This window comes from Chionomys nivalis, chromosome 7 (genome assembly GCF_950005125.1).
Source record: "Chionomys nivalis chromosome 7, mChiNiv1.1, whole genome shotgun sequence".
NCBI classification, from domain to species: Eukaryota; Metazoa; Chordata; class Mammalia; order Rodentia; family Cricetidae; genus Chionomys; species Chionomys nivalis.
In genome coordinates, this window is record NC_080092.1 from 43,321,069 (window position 1) to 43,347,658 (window position 26,590).

The 26,590-nt window shown below is 45.2% G+C and overlaps 1 protein-coding gene across 6 annotated transcripts in view; it reads right to left on the bottom strand.

The window, feature by feature from the left end:
* Epn2 (epsin 2) overlaps positions 1-21,804 on the bottom strand; it is a 65,008-nt gene extending 43,204 nt beyond the window's left edge. For all 6 annotated transcript variants that reach the window (XM_057774318.1, XM_057774317.1, XM_057774316.1 and 3 more), the window contains exon 1: positions 21,688-21,804. The gene's annotated coding sequence lies outside the window, so the exon portion shown is untranslated. The remainder of the gene's footprint in view (positions 1-21,687) is intronic.
* Positions 21,805-26,590: the final 4,786 nt, after the last annotated feature.

Genomic DNA, 26,590 nt, shown 5'->3' on the forward strand with positions numbered 1-26,590 from the left:
AAGAATTATTAAAACTACCACTGAACTGCGTAACACTGAAAGTATTTTAGGAAATACTGCCAAAGACAACGGTACTAAAGCTGGGTTTGTTTGGTTTAGTCAGAATGGTATTTCTGAAATTTTCATCAGGGAGTATAGACAGAGGCCAAGTGGGAAGAATGAAGACAGGAGAACACCACTTGAATGCCACAATGAGAAGAGCTGGGTGGGGCAAGAAGTGAGAAAAGGCAGGGAAACCATCAAAATGGTGAGGAAAGACTTCTAATAAACCATACGTGGTAAGGTCAAAGGCTCCTAACAGCAAATAAAGATGGAGAGGCCTCGGAGGAAGCAGCAGAAGCATAGTTTCCACATCACTCACTAGGAATGACAGGCCTGAAAACAAAGATAGCAAGCGGCAATTGGTACTGGGAGAGGCAGAGGCAAGGGAGGAGCCTGGGGGCTAACATGTTCACCCGGGAGGAACAAGGCAGGACAGAGAGAGAGAAAGGCACCAGGAAACAGGGTGCAGAGAGACACACTTTGTTTACATACAGCAAGACATGGAGAAGATCTGCCTTCTACTAAGGACCCCCAAGAACAGTGCAGGTGCTCTGTACACATGCAACTGCACATCCATCCCACAGCAGAACTGACAGTCCCAATGCTACCAGGGATTCCCTGCCTGGCATCTACTACCTGGCTAAGCTAAGACCTCAGCCAAGGATCCAGGAACTTGCCTAGACTTCCAGCACTGTCTGCACCCTCCCTCTTTCCTCCTGCAACTCCAGAACTGAGACTGTTAGGGGACAATCTCCACAATGATTCAAACCAAGCCTGGGCAAGTGCCTGGTATACATCTACTACAAGAATGGGTGACACCTCACGGTCATGGATCCAGTCTACCTACTCACATTCTTCCCATCCTCCCTACTATGAGCTCACTAACCCTTCATACCCTCACCAAATTTCCAAAGCAAGGCCCATTAAGAGCTCACCCTGAGTATAAAACGTGCCTATCAAGAACAAAAACAAAAAAACTGGGTGTCTGTACATCTATAATCCATCACTCAGGAGGTTTATGTAGTAATGTCATAAGTGTAAGGCCAGTCTGCTCTACATAGTAAACTCCAGGCCAATTTAGTCTCAGATATACAGATCTTGTCTCAAAAACAAAACAAAAAAGCCTACCATGATATACAGATATTGTTACAGCTTTAAAACAACTCAAGATTACCATCTACCCACCACTAGTCACCACCAGGAAATTAATTTATAAAATGGGACCAGTCCTCAAGCATCAGTAAAGTTAGGGCTTGGGAGTTATGGAGAGAAAGGCTAACAGCACTTGCTTCTGTTATAGGAATCCCCAGCACCCTGAAGGATTCTGATTGGCCTCTTCTATCCCTTCACCATACCCCTCCAGAAGAAAAGCAAAACAGCAGGCTAACATGGAACAGGAGAAGTTTTTTAGTCTACTTCACACTAAATTTAACAAGCATCAACAAACAGAAGTTTGCATACCATATTTTTTTGTAATTCTTAAAAGATTAGAAGTATGCTGCCAAATGTCAAAACAAAGTATCAAAAGGAAATCAAAGTTGTTATTTTCCTTTTGGTTTTATATTCATTGGCCAAATGTTTTTATTCAGTGTTTACACTGTCACTGTCCCACTTTGCTTGGAAAAATAATAATCTAAGGGTGCATTTCCAGCACTGACAACTGCAAGTTACACAGATCTACATGCCCAGTGGCTTCTTCCTGTGCCCAGACCTAAACCACTCTGCTTTAGAAACTCCAGCAGCGAGGCCAACAAAGAACAGCTGATTTGTCCACAAAATGTGGGTGGCTGCACACTGGCCTCTCTCACTCCAGCTCCTCTCTCCTTTGAGCTGTGCTGGGGAGAACAAGACCATGAGAACTGTGTTGTCTTGAAACGTCTTCATATGCCTCCCAAGAGAATCCAAGACCTCAAGAGCCTACAGCAAAGCCACAGCTCCTCTCCTGCTGTTCACATGTACTTAGTTAGGTCAGTGTCTACTACCTACCTGAGTGCTAAGCACTATGTGCCCAGAGCTGACTTAAGTAGGCCCAAGCACTGGGTCTGAGACTCTGCTGGGGAAGCACTTCATGAACTAAATGGAGCCAGTGCTGATGAGGGAGGCATTGTGCTCACTAATAAGTCATATATGGGACCACCAGACCTCAACTCCAGTTCGGTTCTGATCAAGTTCTGTAACTCATAACACAACCAGCCTATGATCCACAAATAGAAAAACTAAAGGGCTGGAGAAATGGCTTAATTGGTAATATTACCTAGCATGCACAAAGCATAAAACTGGGTATGGTGGAAGTGTTAGGATCAGAAACCCAAGAGTCTGGAGAGATGGTTCAGCAGTAAGAACACTGGTTTTTCTTCCAAAGGACCAATATTCAATTCCCTACACTCACATCGGGTGACCCACAACCACGTTTAACTCTAGCACCAAGGAACTCCAATGCCCAACGGCCTCTTCTGGACTCCAGACACACATATGTACACAATAAAAAAATAAATCTTAACCAGACATAGAGGCTCACTCCTTTAATCCCAGCACTTGGGAAACAGAGGCAAACAAACTTTTGTTGAGTTTGAGCCAGTCTGGTTTATACAGTGAGTTCCAGGGCAGCCCGTACTACATAGTGAGACCCTGCCTCCAAAAAGAACAAAAAGAAAAAAATAAATCTTTAAAAATTAAAAATATATACACAGTCCTTCAACACGAGATAGTATGATAAGCTCAATTTCATAAAAATGCAAATTAAACTATATTGGGATACTGTTTACACTTGCTAGGTTGGCAGGAATCTAAACATGAGACTACACCTGAGGCTGGCAAGGCTGTGGGGGAAATAACAGCTACATTGCTGGTGGGAAGGCAATGTGGACACTAGGGAGAAAAACTGGGTAATCTGTCGAAAGTCTCTAGGTAAAGATGCCTGCCACCAGGCTTGATTTTTTAGTTAAATCCCTAGAACCCACAGTACAAAAAAAGAAGCAACTCCCAAGTTGTCTCCTGACCTCCATAGAAGATACAATCAATAAATGTAATAATAATAATAATTAAATAAATAAGGCAGAAAGTAAGAGAAAGACACCAGATGCTGACCTCTAGCCTCCCTAAGTACATGAGCAAGCACATCAGCAAATCCCCAGGAGTGTGCGAATATGCAAGCATGCACACACATGAGCACGCACGCACACGCGTACACAAACACACACAACTTTGCACACTCTTGATTCTATCTCATCTCTGTGAGTTCCAGGCTATCCAGGGCTACGTAGTGAGACTCTGTCCCCCCCCCCAAAAAAAATTCAAAATGGAGAGAGAGAAAATGAGAATGTTGAGATTTACAGACAATATGCTATCTTTATCCAATAAAAAGGAGGAAAAGAGCTGGGTTTAGTGAACATATTTTTTTTTGTTGTTTGTTTGTTTGTTTTTCGAGACAGGGTTTCTCTGTGGTTTTGGAGCCTGTCCTGGAACTAGCTCTTGTAGACCAGGCTGGTCTCGAACTCACAGAGATCCGCCTGCCTCTGCCTCCCAAGTGCTGGGATTAAAGGCGTGTGCAAGTGAACATATTTTTAATCCCAACATTCAGGAGGCAGAGAGGCAAGCGGAGGCAACCAGTGCTACTCAGTGAGCTCTGTCCCAAAAATAAAGAAGAAAGAAAAAACCCACACAACCATGTTATATTTACATGAACACTACTGGAAGGGTACTATACTACCAAGTAGTTTACCAAGGAAAATGGCAGGCAGAACACAGGTGATCAGGACTGAAAGGAAATTCTCCCCCTTTCCCTTTGGTTTATCAAGACAGGGTTTCACTGTTTAGCTCTGGCTGTTCTGAAACTTGCTTTGTAGACCAGACAGGCCTCAAACTCAAAGATCCACCTGCCTCTGTCTCCCGGGTGCTGGGATTAAAGGAGTGCACCACCACCACCCGGCTTTTTTTTTTTTTTTTTTAATTTATTATGAATACAATATTCTGTCTGTGTGCATGTCTGCAGGCCAGAAGAGGGCACCAGACCTCTTTACAGATGGTTGTGAGCCACCATGTGGTTGCCGGGAATTGAACTCAGGACCTTTGGAAGAGCAGGCAATGCTCTTAACCACTGAACCATCTCTCCAGCCCCCGGCTTTTTTTTTTTTTTTTTAAATATTTATTTATTATGTATACAAGGTTCCTCCTCCATGTGCCTGCACACCAGAAGAAGACACCAGATCTCATTATAGATGGTTGTGAATCACCATGTGGTTGCTGGGAATTGAACTCAGGACCTCTAGAAGAGCAGCCATGGCTCTTAACCTCTGAGCTGTCTCCCCAGCCCCAGGGAAATATTTTCTAAAGGTCGGGGCGGTGGTGGCGCACATCTTTAATCCCAGCACTCGGGAGGCAGAGGGAGGCGATCTCTGTGAGTTCGAGACCAGCCTGGTCTACAAGAGCTAGTTCCAGGACAGGCTCCAAAACCACAGAGAAACCCTGTCTCGAAAAACCAAAAATAAATAAATAAATAAATAAATAAATAATCTATTTTCTAAAGTATACTTTTTTAAAATGACATTTATTTACTTATTTGGCGGGCACACATGCCACAGTGCATATGTAGAAGTCAGAGGACCACTTAAATGCTATCTCACCAGCCTCCTGATGTATTTTAATAACCTTTCATTTTAGAACTGAACATTTCATTAAAAAAAATTAAAAGTCCTATCCTTTGTTTGTTTGTTTTTCAAGACAGGGTTTCTCTGTGTAGTCCTGGCTGTCCTGGAACTTGCTCTGTAGACCAGGCTGGCCGTGAACTCAGAGATCTACCTGCCTCTGCTTCCTGAGTGCTGAGATTAAAGGCCTGCACCACCACCACCACCCGACTTCATTTTTTTTTTTAATTTAAAAAAGGAAAGCCAGAGTCATATCAAAATCTTTAACCAAAAACCTAGATGCCGGGCGGTGGTGGCACATGCCTTTAATCCCAGCACTCGGGAGGCTGAGGCAGGCGGATCTCTGTGAGTTCGAGACCAGCCTGGTCTACAAGAGCTAGTTCCAGGACAGGCTCCAAAACCACAGAGAAACCCTGTCTCGAAAAACCAAAAAAAAAAAAAAAAAAACAAAAAAAAAACTAGATGCCAGCCCAGACCCCACTGTAATCTCTGCACCCTGTTATGAGGAGGAAGCTAGGCACCAACAATGACCAGCTAGGGCAAGGAACCCAGGTCTTCCTAAGTCTGTCCCTTTCTTACTGAGGGTCCCCTTCAAGTCCTCCCAGCTTCACATTCAGTGGCTTCTCCACAGTCCACTATAGCCTAGGCCTTCCCTATAGACCTACCTGTAGCCCCACGTACAAACTCTATGCAGTGCACATCCTAAGCAGGTCTGTGCACCAGTACAAGGTTACACCAGACTTCAATTCCTATCTATCACTATCAGGCCTGGACTAAACTGAGGATGCCTCCCTCTCCACACCTCTGTAGACGCTTAGACACAACACACAAGGAACAGATAGGAGCAAGGACAACCAGCTTATCCTTCCTTTGAGCAGATGGGGAGGGGCTGCTACACCCAGTGCTTATCTAAGTGTCTCACCCCAGGCAGCCCTTAGCTTTCCCCTTGATTACTGCACACAGCTAAGTAGCCTAAGGCTCACAGGATAGCACATCATCAAGCCACTGTTCTCAGTCACCATCAGCCACATCAAAACCATACTTCCACATCACCCAACAGAAAGAGAAAACCTCAGCCAAGCTATTCCAAACTGTTTCCGAGGGCCTCAGTGGTCAGAGAGTAACCACAGACTGAGCTTTCCAGCTAAGGGGGATATTTATTTCCCCTTTTTTGAGCTCTAAACTGGTTGGTTTTCTTTTTTCTAAATAAACATCTATAAATCTTTTATGATAGCTTTTGTATGTCTAACAAAAGAGTTTTTTAAATAGTCAATGTACTTTTTGATGGACACATGGTCCACAGGTGCCTGCCACCTTCCTTGTGGTCAGTCTTGGGGAAGATCAGCATCTCTACACTGGGACCAGCACCACTGCATTAGATAAATCCAGGATTTTCCCACCACAAAGGCTATTCACAGGAATTCACACAACTCAGATCTATCCACATGAGAATGAGTGCCAAGGTTCCCAAAAGGAAATGACTAGGCACAGCACAGAATGTTATGGAGAGGCCTGGTTGGCCCAGAGCCTGCTCCAGCTCCCTGCTTGCACCACAGTTGGCCTCAGGCAAACACATTTCCTAAGCAACAGGCCTGTTTTCTTCTGGGGACTCCTGTTTAAAAAAAAAAAAAAAATGTAATAGATGGAGTAAAAAGGATCAATCTCTGTCATCAAGCCAATCCCACTGACCAAAGGGAGAGCGCATACCCAAAGAAGATATTTCTGATCCAATGCTGCTCTTACTTGGGACTGGAAAGTCTCTGGATGCACTAGGTGGTATGTGGCAAGTAACCCTTTCCTTTATACCATGGAGACAGAAAAAATGAGGCCCAGTGACTATTCAGTAACCTTGCCCAAAGAGCAGTGTACCACATTCTGGAAGCCTCCAACAAGCTTGTAGCGATGCCAATGGTTTGCTTCTGCAATCCTGCCTTACTCTTCCCACCCTGCTGCTCTTCCTCTACACCTACAGCTAGCACAGTACCACAGTACCCCAAACTGCTGCTCATTCCTTCTACCACAATACTTCAAGGTGGCTGCCAAGTCCTCTGTGTCTCACAAAGACTTTCTCCTGTCTGCCCCAAGCCTCTCAGGGCTTGCTAACTCCACAACAAGGGAGTGATGGAGCATTCACCAGCTCTCCTAGAAAAAAGAAAAGCAATGCAGGTCTCCTCACAGACAGTGAGCCACCAGGACCCCAAGGGTAGGAGAGAGTGGGAGGGTGGTGGTAATAAACAGACTACAGGATAAGCCAGAACTCAGTTAACAGTAGTCACAGTTGGGAATGTCAGGTATGGGTGGAGTCCAAAGGTTGATGTCAGGTGTCTATCACCTTTTTTGCTTTTTTGAAACAGTCTCTCAGTGAACCCAGAACTCACTGTTTTGGCTAGATCGGCTGGCCGGGGAGTCCCCAGGATCCACCTGTGTCTATGTACCCAATGCCAGGTTATAGGCACCTGTTGCCATACCCAGCCTTTCCCTAGATGCTGGTGATCTGAATTCATGTCTTTGTTTTTTGTTTTTTCGAGACAGGGCTTATCTATAGCTGTGGAACCTGTCCTGAACTAGCTCTTGTAGACCAGGCTGACCCCAAACTCACAGAAATCTGCCTACCTCTACCTCCTGAGTGCTGGGATTAAAGGCATGCGCTCCCCCCACCCCACCCTGGCCTGAACTCAAATCTTTGTGATTGCACCGCCTTGGTACCTAAGAATGCAAACCTTTCCATCATGTGGTCTAATGAAAACACAAGCCTGTCCCCCAAAAACACAAGAGCAAAGCAAAGTCTCAGACTACTGAGCATGTCCTCCACCCCAGGACTGAGAAGGTCCTGTACTCATCCTAACCCAACAGCTGTGGCTTGAGCAAAAAGGGGAGGCTTTCACAGGGGAGCAGTATCCTCAGCAGTTCCTAGCTAACAAAGAGCAGCCCAAAGAGGCCTGAGCCCCCATGCACTGCCATGCACTTTTATTATGCATACTGCACTTCAGAGTAAGTTCCTTCAAAATGTGTGTGTGTTAAAAACAAACAGAAACAAACCAGTCCCTATCCTCTCAAGTAACACTTCCTTCTTGATCCATGTATCCTGTCACCACATTTCAGATTAAGCAACATGTACTTAAATTAAAATAGCAACTATTTACAATAGCCAAAATTAAAACCTCAAATGAAGGTAAACAAGCTGTCATCTACCCATAGATTACTCAATAATAATAAGGAATAAAGTACTGATCCATGCTACAACATGAAAAAAAACCTGGAAAGAAGCCAACCAGAAAGCCACATGATAAAAGATGCTGGGCACAGGGAATGTCTGAATCAGGCAAACCAGAGTTAAAAAACAGATCAGTGATTATGCAGGCAAGCCTCTACCCCAAGTCTAACATGGTTATAATGGTAAATTTTATAAATTTTATGAATAATTTTTAGTAACAAAATTAAAATAGCAACTCTTATTAATGTTTTGCCTTAACAGAAGTGATAACAAAATTCAACCCAAATCAGTATTTTTGTATAGTCATTATTTCACAACTGGAAAAGTCAGCTTTAAACATGGAGCATATAAAAAATCTTCATTAGAGCCAGGTATGGTGGCATACGCCTTTCATCATAGCAAGGATCTCTGAGTTTGAGGCCAGCCTGGTCTAAGAAGTAAGCACCAGCAATGCCAGAGTTACACAAAGAAATTCTACTCAATCAATCAATCAATCAATCAATCAATCAATCAATCATGCGGCATTAGATAGGCATGGTGGCATATAACTTACTAAAATCATGTTTTATTTATTTATTTATGGTTATTTTGAGATAGGGTCTCTCTACAGAGCCTAGGCTCTCTAGAACTGGACTCACTATGTACACCAGGCTAGCCCTGAACTCTCAGATCTGCCTACCTCTGATTCCTGGGTGCTGGAATTAAAGCCATTTGCCACCAAGACGCAGAGGCAAGTCAATGAATTTGAGTTCTGGGCCAGCCAGAGCTACCATAGTAAGACCCTGTCTCAAAATTAAATTAAAAAAAAAAAAAGTGGCTAGAGTAATGGCTTAGTAGCTAAGAGCACTAGATTTTCTTCCAGAGGACCCAGGTTCAGCCAGCTCACAACTGTCTGGGACTGAAGACACCCTCTTCTGGCTTCCAGGGGCACTGTAATGCACAGACATATATTCAAGCAAAATACTCATACACACAATAAAATAAAATAAAATCTATAATAGTAATAATAAATAGAGCTGGCCATGAGCATATATGCCTTTAATCTCAGGACTACGGACACCAAAAAAGGTGAATCTCTATGAATTCGAGGTCAATCTGATATATACATATTGAGTTATAAGATAGCTAGGACTACATAGAGAAACAAAACAAAATAAATGGATAAATAAGAATTCGCAGCCCAGCATTGGTAGCACAGAACTTGGGAGACCGAGGTAGGTGAATCTCTAAGTTCAAGATCAGCCTGATCTACAGAACAAGTTCCAGGACAGCCAGGGCTACACAGGACACCCTGGGAGAGGGATAAGAATTAAATGGGCCCATAATAGAAGCTGGGTATGGTTGTTCACACTTATAAACCCAGTCCAAGCTGAGAGTTTGGAGAATCACTGAGTCACAAGCAAGCCTGGGTTACAAAATAAGACCTGTCTCAAATAAAAAGGACAGTGGTCAGTTTTCACTTTTTTGTGGAAAGTTCAAATCCATTAAAAATATAAATCTAGCCGGGCGGTGGTGGCGCACGCCTTTAATCCCAGCACTTGGGAGGCAGAGGCAGGCGAATCTCTGTGAGTTCGAGACCATCCTGGTCTACAAGAGCTAGTTCCAGGACAGGCTCCAAAGCCACAGAGAAACCCTGTCTCAAAAAACCAAAAAAAAAAAAAAAAAAAAAAAAAATCTAAGCCATTAGCAATAAAGTTTGGGGTTTGCTTTAGAATAATCCACCAGAGAAATCTAGATTTAAAATGCTGAAGCTGATGAGTTTCACTAAATTATGCTGTTTTCATTTAACTGAATCCTCCATAATGAAGCCAAATTTGTAATGAAGTTTCTGTATCATATTCTAAATAGATAAAAGCATCAAGTGCCCTTAGCTGTCAAATGCCAAGGGCTCTTGTCAAATGTCCCCACCCTGAGCCAGGAGTTTAGAGTTACTTAACGTATGTCCCTCTATAGGAGGCCCTTCAGAAGAAAATCAGGGTCCCAGTTCACACTGCCAAGCAGGAGTACAAGGAAGTAGCTAGCTCAAACCCTCTTAGAGGCCTGTTGAAATTTCAGTTATCAACTAGGTTCAGGCAATGTCTGGACACAAGGGGATCTTTGCCGGAAATGCTTTTAACAAGAGCTCCAGAAACAGCCCTTCAAAAACAATGTAAGCAGATGAGACCTCCAGCCTGGAGACTAAAGGAAACAGACTCCACCCCCACATGCAGGAGCACCCTGATACTGTTATTGCCGGTTCTCTTGGTTCTCTTCCTTCCTCTTTAGAGCTAGTCTTTACAAGGAAGGCAGTCTACCAGTTTACTGTCACATTCCCTGTATCTAGAAGAGTACTTGGCACCAAGATGTCTGACCACAGGCTTGTGTATTTTTTGACTTTTGATGGAAATGGCTCCAGAAGTACCTTGTAAGAACTCGCTTTTCATGAACTCCAAGAACGAAAACCCAGAGAGAGGTACCAGAATATACTAGACTATAGTTAGGTGCCAAAAAAGGGGGAATGGGAAACAAAGAGTCACAGCACAAACAGTATCACCTAGAATAGCATCAGAAACAGTACAGGACACAGGGCTTTGGGTCAGGAGGACGTGGAACAATGGGTGCCAGGTAGAAACAGAAGGAGAGAACTTTGGGACAAGAGTCTAGGGACTCTGTGAGTTCGAGACCAACCTGGTCTACAGAGCTAGTTCCAGGACAGGCTCCAAAACCACAGAGAAACCCTGTCTCGAAAAACCAAAAAAAAAAAAAAAAAAAAAGAGTCTAGGGACAGGAAATGAGGTAAAGTGCTAAATGAACTAAAACAAGGAGGTGGTGACAAGCTCAGCCACCCCAGAGAACTGTCAAAACTGGACCTGGTAAGTCCTTGTGTTCCCAGAGTGGGAGAACAAGCAGAGAAAGAAAATGAGTGGGCACCATGGGAGAGCTGGGGCCTATAGAGAACTGGCACTCACAAGCCCCATCTAGAGATGGCGCCCACACTGGCTCTGACCCATTGTTGCCAAGCAACAGTGCAGCCTCCAACTGCTAAGTGTTCTGATTTGTCCATGAAGCTGCAAGTGTGGAAAGCTGCACAGGATCTGATTTTGATGTTGGCAACTATAGTGGACAACTAATGGCCTCCCAAAGGCCAATCCCAAAGATATCCACAGCCTAGTCTAAGAACCTGTGAACATGCTAGATTACAGTGCAAAGAGGCAGCATTCTCCCCTAACTCTATACATAGGGAAGGCACTGAAGCACCCAGTGGGTCACAGGTTCTTGAGAGGAGGTGGGAGGCAGGTGAGGCAATGTCACACTGATGCTGTGAGATGCTCAGAACAATCACAGCTGGTTGAGATAGAGCCATGAGCAAAGAAATATGGAAGATCTAAAAGCCAGTAAAGGTAAAAGTGGCTTCCTCAATCCACATCAGGACCAACACTTTGGCCTGAACCCCCAGGACAAGCAGCAAACTGAAGCAGCACCCAAAAGAAACACCACACATAGAACCATGCCAGATCACCCTGCGGTTCAATCCTCCCCAACAGCTTTCCCCTTATCCATACCAAAAACTTCAAGCCAGGATCATCTCATCTCCCTGATACCCTGTACCCAGTCTGGGACAGTGTTTCTGGGGGACACTTGTCTCAAGCATACCAGAAAGTTTCTTATCTTCACCACATAGCCATAAAATTCTCCAGGGATTTCTAGAAAACACAACTGTTCTAAGTATGGGCATTCTGGTTCCAAAGGACTATTCATGTCATGTCAGCCCGCACATGAGAAGCTATCATTTTGGCCTGGGAAACAGGGTAGGACAAGAACTCTTTCAGCCTCACCCTTCTCACTGCCACTAAAAAGAGTGCTCCTGTCAAGTGCTCTAGGAGAAGCCTCAAACCCTCGAGCCCTGTTACTAGGTGCCCAGCACCTGTAGAAAGATGGCATTTTGGCTGATCTTACTTAACACAGCAACCCATTTCAGGTAAGTTCTGTTGCTTTTGGCAGAGAGAGCTGTTCAGGTAAGGAAGGGCTGGAGAACCTACAACACTGACCACTCACAACACCAGAAGACTGAAAAACACACCAGTCCAATCTTACCCAGTTTCTGCCAGACCTGGCCTAGGTCTTCCTTTTCCTCTCCAGCCCTTGCACAACACAGCACCATTGGCTCTGCTCCTTCCCTCTATCCCCATTAACTCCATACTTTCAAGATTCAACTTCCAGATGGCTTGTTTCCTATGATGCTTTCTCTGACCCTGGATTCCACCAATGCCTAACAACACTTTTTACTTTTCTACCTACCTGCTGACATACCCAGGGCCGACATTATTTCCCACTCTATCAAGAGTCAACATCTAGGGGCTGGAGAGATGGCTCAGAGGTTAAGAGCACTGGCTGCTCTTCAGGAGGTCCTGAGTTCAATTCCCAGCAACCACATGGTGGCTCACAACCATCTGTAATGAGATCTGGTGCCCTCTGCCCTCTTCTGGCCTGCAGTCATACATGGAGTCTGAACACTGTGTACATAATAAATAAATCTTTAAAAAAAAAAAAAGTCAACATCTAAAAAAATAAATAAATAAAAAATAAATAAAATAAAATAAAAGAGTCAACATCTACAGACCCAAAGACATGCAGGCAGGGACTTAAATTTTATTCACTCACACATGAATCCCAGCAGGAAACATAGTACATGTGTGTAATAAGCATCAAATAGGGCAAAAATTGAACTATCTTTTTGTCCAAACACTGTAAGATATGACATGCATTAAATACATTAGGTAAAAACCTTACCTGTTATTTGTGACTAGTAACATTAAATATCAAAGCTTGAAACTCTTCAGTACAACCGTCTTGAACAAACTTACTTTTAAAAATATATGATTTGATGGCTGGAGAGATAGCACTGGCCACTCTTCCAGAGAACTTGGGTTCAGTTCCCAGCACCCACACAGCAGCTCACAACTATCTGTAACTCCAGTTCTAGGGTACTTGGCACTCTCATACAGTCATACATGCAGGTAAACACACCAATGCACACAAATTTTAAAAAATACATATAATTTGCTGAGCACGATAGCACACACCTTTAAATCCTGCACTTTCAAGACTGAGGCAAGAGGATCACAAGTTCTCAAGTTTTAGGTCAATCTAAGCTATATATAATAAGACTTTACTTAAAAAATGCAAATATTGGGCCTGGAGAGGTGGATCAGTGGTTAAGAGAACTGGTTGCCCTTCCAGGGTACCCAGGTTCAATTCCCACCACCCAGATGACAGCTCCAGGGATCTGACGCCCTCTTCTGGCCTCCAACAGCACCAGGCAAGCACAAGGTATATAATATAGAAGCAGGCAAAACATCCCTAATACAAAATAAATAAATTTTGCAAATACTGCCTGCTGAAATCATTAAAACAATCTGGAGTATGAGAAGGAACCCTTGATGGAGAGATAAGAACCAGCTCTACCTGCTCCTTGCCTGGGGCTCAGGTGGAAAGGGTTACCCAACAGATCACAACCTCTCCCTTCACCAGCACTTACTTTCTTTACCCTTTGATAAACTACCCGCTTCTTTCTCCATTTGCCCCACCATTTCTCTGTAGCCCACTCCCAGTGACTAAGAGAGTTCAGGGCTTGCTACTCACACCTCCTTTAACCTAGGCTTGCTCTTCTCTCTAACTCCCATTTCCTGGAATCTTCCAGAGCCTGATACGCTCTATCCACACAATTAGAATTGTCTGAGCACTTGTTAAAATCACTGGTCCCTCCCTGATTGGCCTGGGAAAAAGTCCCATCAGATACATTAAAAACAAAAAAAATACCTTTCCAGACTTCATGACTTGTAGGTGTACCAGGAATAAGAGCTCCTGGGACTTCAAATCCAAACTCTTCAGTCACAAAGTGCCCTCCCCAGCAACACAGATGCAACAGAGCACACAACAAAGATGCATACACAGGGCACCACACCTAAGCCCACCTCAGGAATCCAACCCTGTTGCCCCAATGTGAAATGCCTTCCTGTTTGCTTTATAATGTTCCTTGTTCTCCAAGGCCCAGCAGCTTAACCCTACCTTCTCTCTAATTCTTCTATATTTTTTATTCTACTTGTTTTTTGTTTTTTTGTTTTGTTTTGTTTTGTTTTGTGAGAGAGGGTTTCTCTGTGTAACAGCCCTAGCTGTCCTGGAACTTGCTCTGTAGACCAGGCTTAACTTGTACTGACAGAGATTGGCCTGCCTCTGCCTCCGAGTGCTGAGATGAAAAGCATGGGATTAAAGACCACCACCACCTGGTTTAGATTCTTTTAATAATTTATTTTTATTTTAAGTGCATTGGTGTTTTGCCTACATTTAAAAGAATGTATGTGTGAGGATGTCAGATTCCCCTAGAAAAGGAGTTACAAGCCGGGCGGTGGTGGCGCACGCCTTTAATCCCAGCACTCGGGAGGCAGAGGCAGGTGGATCTCTGTGAGTTCAAGGCCAGCCTGGTCTACAAGAGCTAGTTCCAGGACAGGATCCAAAACTACAAAAAAAAGTCCTGCCTTGAAAAACCAAGAAAAAAAAAAAAAAAGCCCTGCCTTAAAAAACCAAGGGGAAAAAAAGCTAAGCATAGCACATGCCTGTAACCCAGCATTGATGGGAGAAGAAAGGAGATTCCAAGAATTCACTGGCCAGCCAGCCCAGCCAAAATGACAAGTTGCCTGTTCAATTAAAAGATCCCTTCCCAAGACAAGGTGTAGCACAACAGACACCTGAAAAGGCCTCTATATGCACTCCCAACAGACACCACATGCATTCACCACAGCACCCCTCAAAACATCCTAGACAACACACACTCCACATACACAACATAAAATACCACTCACTGAGAAGTGGTACAGGCTGCCAAACCCTTCTGAGTCTTAGGTTTTTTTCAAAAGCAAGAGACATGGTGGTAAGAGGAAAAACCTTTTTCTCAAACTCTAAACACCAATCTGAATGGATAAGTGACTTTCATTAACACCACAACTGATGACTAATGGCCCTAAGGGGCTCTGCCCAGAAGACCAACAACCCCTGTAAGACCTAAACAGCACCATGCCAGACGAGTAGGGATGATGAACCTGCTTTTCCAACAGGATCTAGAATTTACTGCCATCCTGAAGGTCACTGCCATCTCACATAACGGTCTTTTTAAAGAAAATGATCCAACTAACTCACATATGGAAAATGCCTGTGACCATAGTCTAAATCATGACCAGGAAAAAAACAAGAACAGTGCTCAGAGAACCCAAATTCCTTTCCAAATACCACGCCACCATCTTCATAGCAATATTTAGAAACATTTTGCGTTTCTTCTGCATGACCAATTGGTGCTAGACACCTCACAGGCCTTCTCTCTCCGTCCTCAGGCCAGGATTCCAAAGACTAGTTCCCATACTGACAGCATCAGTAGCATACAGACACTGGTTAAAAATGCACATTCTCTCAGCTGACTCAGGAGGTAAAAACACTTGCCACCAAGCCTAACAACCTGAGTTGTAGCCCTGGATCCCACATGGTAGAAGAAAATTGACTCCCACAAGTTGTCCTCTGATCTACACACATACACACACCACTGTGTGTGCACACAGACAGACAGACACACAATAGATAGGGACTGAAGAGACGGCTTAGCAGATAAGAGTACCACCTGATGCTCTCCCAAAGGATCTGAGAGTTTGGATCCCACGTTTGATAGCTCTTAACTGTAGCACAAATAATAAAACCCAGAGACAGGACTTGGGGGTTCAACCCGAAAACCAGCAAAGCAAAGCAGCCAAGTCTCTAGAAAAGTCTTACCTCTATCAAGACTGGGCAACTGTAAACTAAACAGCCTCTCTCTCCTCCCATCTATATTCCATCCAGTACTGGGATTAAAGTTGTGTGACTCCCCAGTGCTGGGATTAAAGTTGTGTGACTCCCCAGTGCTGGGATTAAAGTTGTGTGACTCCCCAGTGCTGGGATTAAAGTTGTAGGCTATCACCACCTGGATTTGTTTCTGCACTGATCAGTATAGCCCAGGGTGTCCTTGAACTCACAGAGTTCCATCTGCGTACCTCCCAAATCCTGGGATTAAAGGTGTGTATCACCATTAACTGACCTCTACTGGCTTTAGCTTTGCCTCTGGTCTTCAGGCAAGATTTATTAAAATACAAATATTATACCACTTTACATAACCACCTATAACTCCCACTCCATGGGATTCAATGCCCTCTTCTGGCTACTGTGGTCACCTACATAGTACACACACAAACACAAGACACAAAACAATTATAAATTAAAATGTGTATATATATGTATATATATTTATAATTACACAAACACACTTGCTTTTAAGAAAATAATAATAGCTGAGCATGGTAACCCACTCAGGAGGCAGAGGCAGGTGGATCTAAGTCAGAGGCCAGACTAGTTCCAAGCCAGTCAGGACTACATGGTGAGACCCTATCTCAAAAGGTACAACAAAATTAATAAAACTCACTTTAAAAAAAAAAAACTTGAATGTACATTTCTCAAGGCTATGTATAATGCAGTTCATTGATATAGTGTTTCATTTAGCATACTCAAAGCCCTGCTGGGTTCCATTCCTAGCACCACATGAAATGGAGCATGATAGCACACGCCTCTAATTCCAGCATTTAAAGAGCAGAAGGAGAAATAAATTCAAAATAATTTTTAATTACACAGTAAATTTAAGCCACCCTAGGCTACACAAGACCCTATCAAAAAGAGGGGGAAAAACAAAAAACAAAGAAAGAGTTACCAGGCTTTATCTACTGAATTGGAAACTCTGGGGTGGAGCCTGGCAACCAGCTGAAACCAAGCCTCTAGGGAATCCAGATGCACAGCAAATTAAGAGAGTTGATGAGTGTCTTTTCCATGAAGTAGTCCTTGTCGGTCTCATTTTAGAGGTAGAGCAAATCAAAGCTCAATGATGGACCGGCCTGGACGGGTCCCACCCCACCCAGCGAGGAGGCCCACTTGACCCCATGCCCAACTTCAAAGCAATCTGCCACGAGGCTATGGCAGCCAAAGTATGCCATTAGGTTCTCTGAGGCACTATAAGAGCAATGTGACAATGACATTACCAAAGAAGGGTGAGAGCAGAGGAAGGGTGCAGCCTGCATTCAGAAGTGATTAATTATAAATGCTTTTAAATTCACATCACGCATTAGCCCTAGATGGCCAGTCATCCCTCAGGAAAAGCTTGTTTCTCCCAATTCCATTTGTCAGCTGAGTTACATGACCAAAAGCCAGAGTCCCTAAGGACCAACTAACTCCTTGCACTGCTTTGAACAGAGAGAGAGCTTGAGTTACCCGTTCTTTCTCTATCTAGAACACCCTTAAATGCACACTGCCTGGGCTAGGCTCATAGGGAGAGGAACCAGGAAACGGTTTCTTTTCTGAACCCAGGACCCAACGGTGCTGGGAGAGTCACCAGAAGAATCCAGTGCACTCTGGCTCAAAGAAGCATGCTTCAAAAAAAATAAGATAAAATAAAACACCTACCATATATAGCCCATTCAAATACTGACATTCAAATCACAGTACTTCCACAGATCCTAAGGTTGGGAGAAGGAAAGCCAGGAACTTTAACTCATCCACAATTCCCAGCCTTTCAAGGAATTCCTCCTCTATGGGACTTTTTACTAGAGTAGTTAGAGCAAATGGAACCCAGGACTGGGACTCACAAACAAACCAGCATGAATACCAGCTGAGTCCTGAGCTTAACCTAGTAGATCTCAGTGTTTCCACCAACACAGGGCTGTTAATCCCAGTCCTACACTCTGATGAAAGTGGTTGTTTTAAAGGCTGCTGAAAGCCGGGCGGTGGTGGCGCACGCCTTTAATCCCAGTACTTGGGAGGCAGAGGCAGGCGGATCTCTGTGAGTTCGAGGCCAGCCTGGTCTACAAGAGCTAGTTCCAGGACAGGCTCCAAAACCACAGAGAAACCCTGTCTCGAAAAAAACCAAAAAAAAAAAAAAAAAAAAAGGCTGCTGAAAGAGCTTCGAGTTGTTAGGTTTGGGGTTTTTCTTTTTGGGGGGGGGGTTTGAGACAGGGTTTCTCAGTGTAACAGTCATGACTGTCCTAGAACTCACTCTGTAGAGGCTGCCCTCCAATTCACAGAGATACACCTGCTTCTGCCTCCCAAGTGCTGGGATTAAAGGTGTACGCCACCACTGCCAGGCTGAGCTTCCAAGATTTAAGACCTGAACTTTCTTAATCATCAGAATGAGATCAGGTATGATAAACACACCTCCAGATAAACTGGCTGAATACACACTTAACCGTCTATGTTTGGTTTTTTATACTTGTTTTCCTAAATTTCGATTTTTAGGCACTATAAACAAATTAAAAAAGAAAATTCTAAGCCAGGCATGGTACACACATCTTTAATTTCAGTACTTGGGAGGCAGAGGCAGGTGGATCTGTGAGTTCGAGGCCAGCCTGATCTACAGGACAGTACAGGCTACACAGAGAGACCAAGCCCACTCCCCCCTAAAAAAGGAAGAAAATAAGTCTTGGGGTTGAAGAGATGACTAAATTAAGAGCATGTGCTGTTCTTTCTGAGAATCCAAGATCAGTACCCATGTCAGAAGCTCATAGCTGAGTATCCCACACCCCCTCTAGTCTGAGAGCACTGCACCCATATGCACATAGAAACACACACAAGTAATAAAATAATAAACAATGATATAAATCTCTTTTTTAACTAAGAAAGCTAGCTGGTCATGGTGAAAAATGCCTTTAATCCCAGTATCAAGCCAACTGGTCTATATATTACATTCCAGACCAGCCAAAGCTACACATCCACTGCCTGACTTCAGGTGAAGGATTGGGAATATAACTCCATGGTAGACTGCTTTGCCTAGCATGTGTGAGGCCTTTAGTTCAATTTCCAACACTGCAGGAGAAAAAGGAAAAGAAAAAAGAAACCAGCTGAACAGTAATTTCACGATACAGCTGGGCCAACAGTAGTGGTTTATGCCAGAGCAAAGTTAAACAGTGGAGCCTATGGTACAGAATCAAAGACTTTGTCCTGGCCTGGCCAAAGGACTACTTATTACAGACCTTTACTGAACACTATTGTATGTCACAGGCTGAACTAGGCCTTAGAAAAGTAAAGAAAGACAAGGCAACCACTGGCCTCAAAGATGTCACAGTCTCAAAATGGCCAGAGTAACAGACTGTGTGTGGTGGGGAGGCTGGGAAAGTAGAAGAAGGGCCCAGGTAGCTGGCCAAGGCTTGACATTAAGTTTTCTTAAATACAAATACCAGCAGACCAAGGGCCATGCATGGTACCTCAGTCCTGGAGAGGGTGAGGCAGGAGAATCAATCAAATTCCATGCCAACCTAGATAACACAATGAGGCTCTCTGGGGGAAAAAAAATCCTCTGAATTCAGCACTCAGGGTCACTAGGGGCTCAAACCAGTCAATCACACCCTATCAACAAAAAAGGAAGCTCTGCAATCAGTGTGCAATTGAATGAAATTCATTCTTCCCATGTTCTAGTCCACAACAAACTGAAATTACCACTACTAATGAAATTAAAAACGAAGTTCCTCTCATTTCCAGAAAAACAAGCCAATAAAAGTTTCTCCAAAACTTTTCAACTACTTTCACAGGACTCTTATCAGCATCTCCACTCTTGGGAAATCCACTCCTCATCATGAAAGATTACATAACAGGCAGCCATATTTCAAAAGAGGGTTTCTATAAAGGATGGGCCGCTTTTCAAGACTATAAACACCATGCCAGCTACAGTCACTTCGAAGTTTCAAATACATGGGCTGGAGAGAATGCTCAACGGTTAAGAGCACATACAGTTCATTCAAAGAACCGCAGATGCAGCTCACAACCAAATGCAACTCCAGCTCCAGGGGATCAGACACCCTCTTCTGCACTCAAGGGGTACCTACAGGTACAGGTGCACAACCCCCCCCCCACACACACACACAATTTTTTTTTTTTTTAAGTTTCACATTTCTTGGTAACTCAGATGTCTGGCACCACACACCCTTCAGGGAAGAGCAATCTCAGCAGAGCCCCCAATCCTTCCATCTCAGGGTTTGGAAATCCAAACACCCCACAAAGTTGCTCCTGATACCACCGGACTTTGCAACTAATGTTTACAAAACAAGAGCCCAGGCAGACAGTCACAGATAATTAGCCTAACTTTAAAACTAGGAAAACAAACTCTAAAAACACAAAAGCACCCTGAATGCCGCGGCCCACACCTTTAATCCCTCCACCCAGGGGACAGAGGCAGGCGGGTCACTGTGCACTCAAGGCCAGACTGGACCACCAGACGGGAATAGACCCTGTCGCAAAACAGAACAAAAGCAAACATACTTAAAATCAAAGCTGAGACCTACAGGTGCTTCCAACACGGTCATTAGTAACAACACCCTTCAGAAGCAAACTGCAGTTCCTCCCATGCTCATTTAAATACAGATGAGAGCTTCATTACCAACGAAATATAGATGGAAAGCTTAATTACCAACGCACAGCCGATCACTGCGGTGTGGAGCCAGTATCTACCGCTATCGCTGTCTATCTAGAGTTACAAGACCGCAAAGTTCCCGCTAAGTCTTCATTAAATTACGTAATGTAAGGGGGACGTCGATCATAGAAATTCACCTTATTCAATCATTTCGGTCCCTTCTTTCACAGGTTATTTTCTGGGGTGTGCAAATGAAGGATTCACGTGTCTTTTTCACCTTTCCCTACCCATTTTCTTGTGTCAATGTTAAAAATAGCAGGCAAGCAATTTGGAGGAATCCTTGGCACACCTTTAAAGAAATCCATAAGTGCTGTGGAGTGCCCTGGAGATGGGGCTTCCAGCTGTGACACTGACACCCTCTGACTGGATGACCTTGGGCAAAAGCATCTTTGGGCCTCAGTTCCCCTTGTCAAAAATCCCAAGAATGGCTAAACCCCGTCCTTTCTGAAACACAAGACTTCAAACGCATCCCAAGGCAGTACTAAAGTGAAGAGGCCGCTGGAGGGACTGAGGCCCGAGACCGAGGAACGGACTGAAACCGGCCGGGATTTCTAGGGAGCCCTGGCGGCCGGCTCCCCTGCAAAGCCATTGGGCCAACTTCAGGTTGCAAACAAAAAAACCTGTTGGCCCGGACTCCTCCAGGAATGGCCTGCCTCTCCCAACGCGCTCGGCTCGCGCTCCGAGGGAGCCGGCACACCGGAGAACGGGGGTCTCCCGGAAGAGGCCGGCTCCACGCGCGGTTCGCCCACCCCGACTCGCCCAACAGGGCCGCCGGGTCTCTACCATCCCACGCGGAACAAAAGGCAGCTGGAGCCTGGCTCCGCCGCCCCCGTCCCCGCTGTGCTGTGGAGTGGGGGCCGGGTAGGGGAACCCAGTTCCCCGAGGCAAGAAGGACGTGGGTAAGGGGAACCCCTCCCCGGACCCCCTGAAGGAGGCCATCCGGCTCCGACCCGGGGCGAGGGGAGAGCCGGGGAAGCGCACACTCCGGGGAGGGGCGGGGTTGCTCCAAACTGAAGGCTACGGAGCTGAGGTGTGAGGCAAGGACAGGCGCCCCAGCCGGGAGGGAGGCGGGCGTCCTCCCAGCCCAGAGCGGGCTCAGGTGGGGCGGAGCCTGGGCCAGTCGTCCAGCCGGGTGGGGTCCGGCTGGCCCCACGGTGCACGCCCCGGCCAGCGACGGGGAAGCCGGTGCTCTAGGGGCGTCCACGCACTGGAGAGAAGGAAGGTCCGCGCCCCGCCCCACCCCGGCTCCCGAGCTACCCCCGCCCCAAGTCCCGCGCGTCTCGGCTCACCTCCGTTCCCGGCCCGCGCCAGTGCAAGGCTGCAGCCGCCGGCAACGCTGGAGAGGCGGGAGCGACCCGAGCCCGTGCAGCGTTTGACACCCACACGCCAGCCAACATGGCGGCCGAGAGGGGGCGCGCCGGCGGCGAGCGCGCGCGCGCAAGCCCCTCCCCTCCGAGCGCCTAAGCCCCGCCCCGTATCCACTGGCTCCGCCCTTCCTAGACCCTAGGTCCCGCCTTGATCCTATCCGCCCCGCCCACAACATGCCCCTAAGGCCTCCTCTAAATAGCTCCTGCTATCACACAAACCCAAGCAAATTTATGCAGCCCTAAATCAAAACCCTAGGCATCCCCCAACCTCAACAATTCCCCAAGGCATACACACTATAACCCTCAATCCACATTCCCCCCTTTAGTCAGGCAAGCCCAGAACACGCTCCCAGCCTTCTCAGAACCACGACCTCTTAGTCTTTCCACTTGCTCATGAAAAATATTGTGTGAAGCAACGACCGGAAAGAGGCCAGGCGCCTGACAGGGTTGATTTATTTAGCTGCAAATGTGTTCACTTCATGAGGATCCACTTATGCATACTTCAGGTTTGTGTGTTTCTCCATGTGTGCATTATATTTCAATAAAAATATTGAGTCCAGAACTTGTAGTAGGCGGCCCAAGTAACTGAACAATCTAAACAAGTGGAATCTACAGCCCGAGCCACCCGCGCCTCACCAGAACCCTGCGATTTGGCAACCCCAATTGCAGGCCTGCAGTCCGGCTCTTACGCACCCAACAAGGCCATGTGAAGCACTTCTTCCACTCGGTAAGGAAAGCTGCCTGCCAAGCTATGAGCTGCACACAAATACAGGCCGCAGAGCAGGGCCCCTCACACAAGGAGACAAACTGGGCCCTGCCTTCCCTGAGGGATGTTCTCCAGAAGAGCCAGAACTGGAGGTTAGACCTCAAAGCAGAGAGCCCTCACAACAGGGTCTAGGATATGGATCAGGCCTCAAGAGGAGGGCAGAGAGCACTACTTTTTTTTTTTTTTTTTTTTTTTTTTTAAGTTTGGCTTCGGAGAGTCCGCCATTTTTTTTTTTTTTTTTTTTTAAAGTTTGAAGCACTACTTTTTTGTTTTACTTTTTGAGACAGGGTTTCTCTATGTAGCCCCAGTTGTCCTGGAACTCGCTCTGAGGTCAGGCTGGCCTCCAACACTGGGGATTAAGGGTGTGCGCCACCACTGCCCAACTAGGGCACTACTTCTGTTGCCAGTCTGTGCCCAGGAATCTCATTCTGCCTTTGATCGCTGAAGGACAGTTCACAGGTCCTTGTACTCCTCTGATCAATAAATTCATTTTCGCTATTAAAGACTCTGCATGGAAATTAAAAAGAAAAAGAATTCACATGTCAAAAGCAGGGAATCACCAGGCAGTGGTGGCAGATACTTTTAATCCCAGGATTTGGGAGGGAGGCAGAGGCAGAATGATCCCTGAATTTGAGGTCAGCCTGGTCTACGAAATAAGTTCCAGCTGGGGATACACAGAGAAACCCTGTCTCAAAAAAGGGGGGGGGGCAGAGAATCTAGAGTCCTTTTCTCTGCCCAAAATATAATAAAGCTGGGGCTACCCCAAAACATTTGCAAGCTCACATTGTCACTTTTTTCTTCTCTTGAAAGTCCAACTTGAGAAAGTTCTAGATGCTGGAAGCCCCTCCCCATAATCTACTGCTATGTATCTCCCTGGATTGATTGATAAGTGAATCATGTATTATGTACCTGCTTTGCCGTGAGAACTAGTTCCACTTTGAACTGGTCCATCCGGTAGGGAAAGATGTGTTTGTGATCCCTCCCCTCCCTATCACAAGGTAACTGCAAACTGTCCTGTAACAAAAGACCAGTTAACAAGGTGGGGGGGTGGATAAAGCTTGTTTGATCGTTTATGTGGCAGGCTCCCTTCAGCAGTGAAGACTCAAAGAACCCAGAGAGAACTGTCTGCCTGTATGCTTTATAAGTTTTCATTTGACGAAGAATGAGCAGCCATGGAGAGCTGTAATTAGACATAAGGGGGTGGCTCTAAGAAGGAAGCCCAGAGAGGCTTGCCTGTTCCGATTTATCCCTGACGGGGTTTCTCAGTGTAGCTTTGGAGCCTCTCCTGGAACTAGCTCTCAGGTTGGCCTTGAACCCACAGAGATCCACCTGCCTCTGCCTCTTGAGTGCTGGGATTAAAGGCCTGCGCCACCACCGCCCGGCTCTATTCAGATTCTTAACCGCTCGTTCACACGCCTTTCTAGATAACTTGCAGAGCCTCTTCTGAATGCAAGGTCTCATGACCTGCAGGCTAGGTCAGAGACATTCTCTCTGGTCAACTGTCAGAGGAAGTTTGTCTAGGATTTATGGCTGGCTTTAATGGAGAGGAATTCTAGTTTTTATGACTTGCCTGGGAGGATGACAGGAAGTAGGAGAAAGAAGGCTAGGAAAGGATCAGAAAGATACCTTGCCGTGACACCTTTCTATGTCCTTCAGTTCAAAGCACTGGGCATGTCAAATGCCACACTTCGGGGTGTCACTTCCCGAATCCCAACAACATTATGGAGAATGGAGCTAAGAAGACAAAAAAGTCTTCATTAAAACGACGTTCTTCCCTTTCACAACTCCAGACTGACAGAGACAGCGGGGCAAGGGTGGAGACAGCGCCACACTCAGTCTGAAACAACCTTAAGATTCTCTTCAGGGGCTGAGCGATGGCGGAATTCGCCTTGTAAACCCAGCGTTCTGTCTCCAAAAAACAAAACAAAACAAAAAAGATTCTAAAAGATTCTCTTCAGAGGTGAAGCTGAGACTTGAGAGAAAAGGAAAGTCCTGAGAATACGGGGAAGAGCCTCACTCCAGAGTGTGGAGGAGACCTTTTGCCAGCTGAAACCAAGATTTCCACCATAATGAAGAATAATTTATTTGCTGTAAAGGTTCACTACATAGGGTAAAATATTTATTTTATATAAAAAAATTTTCAATACAAATGTCAAATACGACCCCGGGGTGGTGGCACACGCCTTTAATCCCAGCACTCAGAAGGCAGAGGCAGGCGGATCTCTGTGAGTTTGATGTCAGCCTAGTCTAGGTAGTGAGTTCCAGGCTATCAGGGCTACACAACGTGAGATCTCGTAAGATTGGAAGGCAGGTAGGCAGGCAGGAAGGAAGGATGAGAGCAGGAAGGAAAGAATTCAAGAACGCCTAGGGACGTACTTCTCCCTGATGTTGTTTACAATGAAGATGACCTAACTTCCTGCCTCACAGTGATCTAGAATTTATCTTATCAATTATAATCCTACTGATACTCCTCAGGAACCACCCCAGGATTTCATTCAGATTCCTTAGCGACTTTTGTTTTGCTTTGCTTTGCTTTTGTTTCTTGAGACTGGAATTCTCTGTGTGACAGCCTTGGCTGTCCTGGAACTCACTTTGTAGATCAGGCTGGCCTCGAACTCACAGAGATCTGCCTGCTTCTGCCTCCCGAGGACTGAAATTAAAGGTGTGTGCCACCACCATGTCCTTAGTGACTTTTGAAGACAAATGCTTCAAAACAGACTAAAAGGGAAATAAGACTATTGTAAAAAGCAATCTCCTCACATCCTACAGAAGCCCAAATCTAAGCTGTCTGTCAGGCATGTCTTGTGTCCTCCCCAAGTGTCTTTTTCTTTTAACCACATATTTAAAAACTGAATTAAAATCTCTTTCAGAGGGCGAAAAGCTGGATTAGTGGTTAAGAATGCACATCAGACATAAACGACCACCTATAACTCCAGCTCTGGGGGGGTCATACACCTCTGGCCTTTGCAGACGCCTTCACTCACATGCACACATATAGCACAATTAATAAAAAGCCCAGAAATAGAAATTGGGGTTCAAATGGCAATACTGCCTCCAGGAATCTCAGAATGAGACTGTTTGAGAGCTGTCTCCTCCCATTTTATATTCCTCTCTAGGGCTGGGATTAAAGGTGGGCACCCCTACCATCTGGTTTCTATAACAAACTAGTGTGTCACTGTCTGGTCTATAAGACTGATTAGTGCAGCTGTTTTAATCTCTGACCTTCAGGCAATCTTAATTTATTAAAATACAGATGAAATATCACTTTATACACATACACACATGTAATTAAAAATAAATCTTTTTTAAATCGCTTTTAAGAAGCTAGGTGGTAGCTCATACCTTTGATCCCGCACTCAGGAGGCAGAGACAGTGGATCTCTTGTGAGTTCAAGGCCAGCCTGGTCTACAGAGCTAATTCTAAGACAGCCGAGCTTATGTATACATGTGTGTGTGTGTATATACACACATAAATGTATAGATATGTGTGTGTGGAAAATATATATATATATATACACACATATATATATATATATCTTCTTTAATAAATTCCAACTGGCTGGGCAGTGGTGGAATACCCCTTTGATCCAGCCTGATCTACAGAATAAGTTCCAGGACAACCACGGCTACACAGAGAAACCCTGTCTTGAAAAAAAATCAAAACAAGCCGGGCAGTAGTGATGCACGCCTTTAATCCCAGCACTCAGATGGCAGAGACAAAAGGATCTCTGTATATTTGATACCAGCCTGGTCTACAGAGTTCCAGGACAGTTAGGGCTACACACAGCAATACAGAGTTGGGGTGGGGGACAGGGGATAAAGAAATGTCTCCAGTTGCTCTAGGTGACAGAAGAGAGCCCCTCCATCACTGTTAACTCTGAACCCAGAGGGGGTCAATGTGAAGCAGAGTTTGTTAAGGAGTGTCTTGTTTTGAGAAGGCTGTCATTACATCATCCTTGGCTGGCCTGGAACCATCATATTAGGTCTCAGAGACCCAGGACAAATGGCTGAGTTGCCTATTAACATATCAAATCTGATGCTGGCCACTTTCCCCAGCGTC